The 3063-nt window shown below is 44.6% G+C and overlaps 1 pseudogene; it reads left to right on the top strand.

The window, feature by feature from the left end:
• Nucleotides 1-1599: 1599 nt before the first annotated feature.
• Nucleotides 1600-1717, top strand: LOC124617355 (annotated as a pseudogene).
• Nucleotides 1718-3063: the final 1346 nt, after the last annotated feature.

Genomic DNA, 3063 nt, shown 5'->3' with positions numbered 1-3063 from the left:
TGAATCTTTTATTTAGCTGGCAGTAGTTCGAGTAACGAAGATTTTTGTGAGATAAGTGATTTGTGAAATGTATAGGTTAATGTTAGTCAGGGCCATTCTTTTGTAGGGATTTTTGAAAGTCAGATTGCGTTGCGCTAAAAACATATTGTGTGTCAGTTTAAGCACAGTCATATATAATTTTTCTAAGGGGATGTTTCAGTGTATGCGTACATGGAGAACTTGTTTGCGCAGCAATCGCCAACATAGTGTAGCTCAGCGGAATAAGGGGAACCAGCCCACATTCACCGAGGCAGATGGAAAACTGCCTAAAAACCATACACAAACTGGCCGGATCACCGGACCACAACACAAGTCCGCCGGGCAGATATTCGTGCCGGGGACCAGGTGCTCCTTCCCACTCTGGAAATTTTTTTAAAATCTCATTTTGTTTGCTTTTGTTCGTTGCATCTGCTCGGGGTGGATGTCGTAAGACATCCGTTTAAGTTCGTTGTTGATCCATTAACTCAGTTTTTTTATTTACAGAGGGCACCTAACCTTCTGACCGAACACGCTGAGCTACCATGCCGGCAACCGCTCAGCTAACCCGGCCGGCTTAATATTTCTGTTACTCCTCATTACTTAAATCTTTCCTCAGTTTACTCCGAATACACATTATGAGTGCAATATAGCTTTCGAACATGTCAACTAAAAATAATCTCCCCAGTGCTGATGCCTGTAAGAAATCACAAAGGAAAGGGGAAAACCAAAGACTTTGGATCATACAATGTTGGCTTTCACAGCCGGTACTGACTTCACTTAAAACTTCCGGACAGATTGGCCATGGTCGATGCATAACACTTTTCTCTAAGGTTTCATGTCCGACTGCGGGAGACATTGTCATCGGTACAGCAGCTTTCCTCTGAAGATGGTTCCCCGCAGTCGGAGATGAAACGTTAGGAGGATGAAACTTCCTGACAGATTAAAACTGGGTGCCGGACCAAGACTCGAACTCGGGACCTTTTCTTTTCGCGGGCAAGTGCCCTACCATCTGAGCTACACAAGCACGACTCACGACCTGTACTCACAGCTCCAATTTTGTCAGTACCTCGTCTTCTACCTTCCAAACTTCACAGAAGCTCTGCGAACCTTGCAGAACTAGCACTCCTGGAAGAAAGGATATTGTGGAGACAGCCTAGGGGATGTTTCCAGAATGAGATTTTCACTCTGCAGCGCAGTGTGTGCTGATATGAAACTTACTGACAGATTAAAACTGTGTGCGAGACCAAAACTGGAACTCGGGACCTTTGCCTTTCATGGGCAAGTGCTCTACTGTTCTATTCATTGACCACGGGTTATGAGTCCAGAAGTCTTCTTCTTCTTCTTCTTCTTCTTCTTCTGCTGCTGCTGCTGCTTATCTATTAATGGATATTGGCGACCACATGTTGCATTTCTCTTCTGTGAACGGCAGTATATAGCTGGTCTACACTTCGCAGTCCTGTCCACTGATTTATATTGTCCAACCGGGATGTTCTTCTTCGCCCTTGTCTTCTTTTTCCTTCAAGCTTCCCTTCTATTACTAACTGCTGAAGCTTATATTTGGTGTTGCATACTATATGTTCTGTCAATGGCCTTGCCGCAGTGGACACACCGGTTCCCGTGAGATCACCGAAGTTAAGCACTGTCGGGCGTGGTCGGCATTTGGATGGGTGACCATCCAGGCCGCCATGCGCTGTTGCCATTTTTCGGGGTGCACTCAGCCTCGTGATGCCAATTGAGGAGCTACTCGACCGAATAATAGCGGCTTCGGTCAAGAATACCATTTTATAACTGGGAAAGCGGTGTGCTGACCCCGCGCCCATCCTATCCGCATCCTCAGCTGAGGATGACACGGCGGTCGGATGGTCGCGGTAGGCCACTCGTGGCCTGAAGACTGAGTGCTTTTTTACTATATGTTCTAGGTATCAGTTTTTCTTCTTTTAAGCACTGTCAACATTTCATCTACATCTACATTTATACTCCGCAAGCCACCCAACGCTGTGTAGCGGAGGGCACTTTACGTGCCACTGTCATTACCTCCCTTTCCTGTTCCAGTCGCGTATCGTTCTCGGGAAGAACGACTGCCGGATAGCCTCCGTGCGCGCTGCTTGTTCGTTCGTTCCAGTACTTCGGTGTTGGTTATTCTTGCAGCCCACGGTATTTTAAGCATTCTGCCATAAATCCACATTTAAAAGGCCTCTAACTTCTTCGTTGTTGTCATATTTAGTGTCCATCCTTCAGAGCCATATAGAAGCACGGACCACATGTAGCATTTTACAAATCGGACTCTAAGGTTTAGGTCTAGGTCTGGGCTTGTAAGAATATTCTTAAATTTTATGAAGGCGTTTCGGGCGTTCTCTGTGCGGCGTTTTATTTCCATGTCTGTTCGCCAGTCTTCATAAAGCCAGGTTACGAGATATTTAAACTTGTTGGCTCTTTGTATTACAGACGCTTGAAATCGTAGATTTGCATCTTTAAATGAGTACTTAGGGCAATGTGAAATTTCCCCTCACATAGACTTTCATTTTAAGAAAACAACTTCCATTTCTGATGAAATATAGGTGTTGTCCAAATGGGAGAGGTAGCCATTGATGCATTCTTCGATGTCATCTCAGTATTCAGAAGTTCAACAACCTAGACGGTTTCACATTTCCACATGTGAGCTCGACATCATTGTTTTATTTACTTATTTTACTTGGATCTGCTTATAGCCCATGCTCACCATTGTTGTATAACATTTTTATTTAGGGACATCTGCCACTCTCTGAACCTAAATTATCAGTGACAACTGACATTAGTAATTTCAACGTCCGTTGGTGACTGCGTCAGTAGTACTCCCCATTGCACCTTGGAACACGCACTAAGCCATTTAGATAACATGGGACAATGACCCCGTAGGTAAATCCGTGATAGCGGCTCATGCCTTTTGTTGTTAATTCGCGTGCCGTGGTTTTAATTTTTAGTATTGAGATTTCTGAGATTAGTAAGTCAGTAGCACGGTTCTTATACGGTTTAGCATAGAAAACCAGTTATACCAGTCTCTGAGAG

Source organism: Schistocerca americana, chromosome 5, assembly GCF_021461395.2.
Source record: "Schistocerca americana isolate TAMUIC-IGC-003095 chromosome 5, iqSchAmer2.1, whole genome shotgun sequence".
Classification (NCBI taxonomy): domain Eukaryota; kingdom Metazoa; phylum Arthropoda; class Insecta; order Orthoptera; family Acrididae; genus Schistocerca; species Schistocerca americana.
Note: the sequence above shows the minus strand (reverse complement) of the source record. Positions and strands in the feature narration are given on the sequence as shown.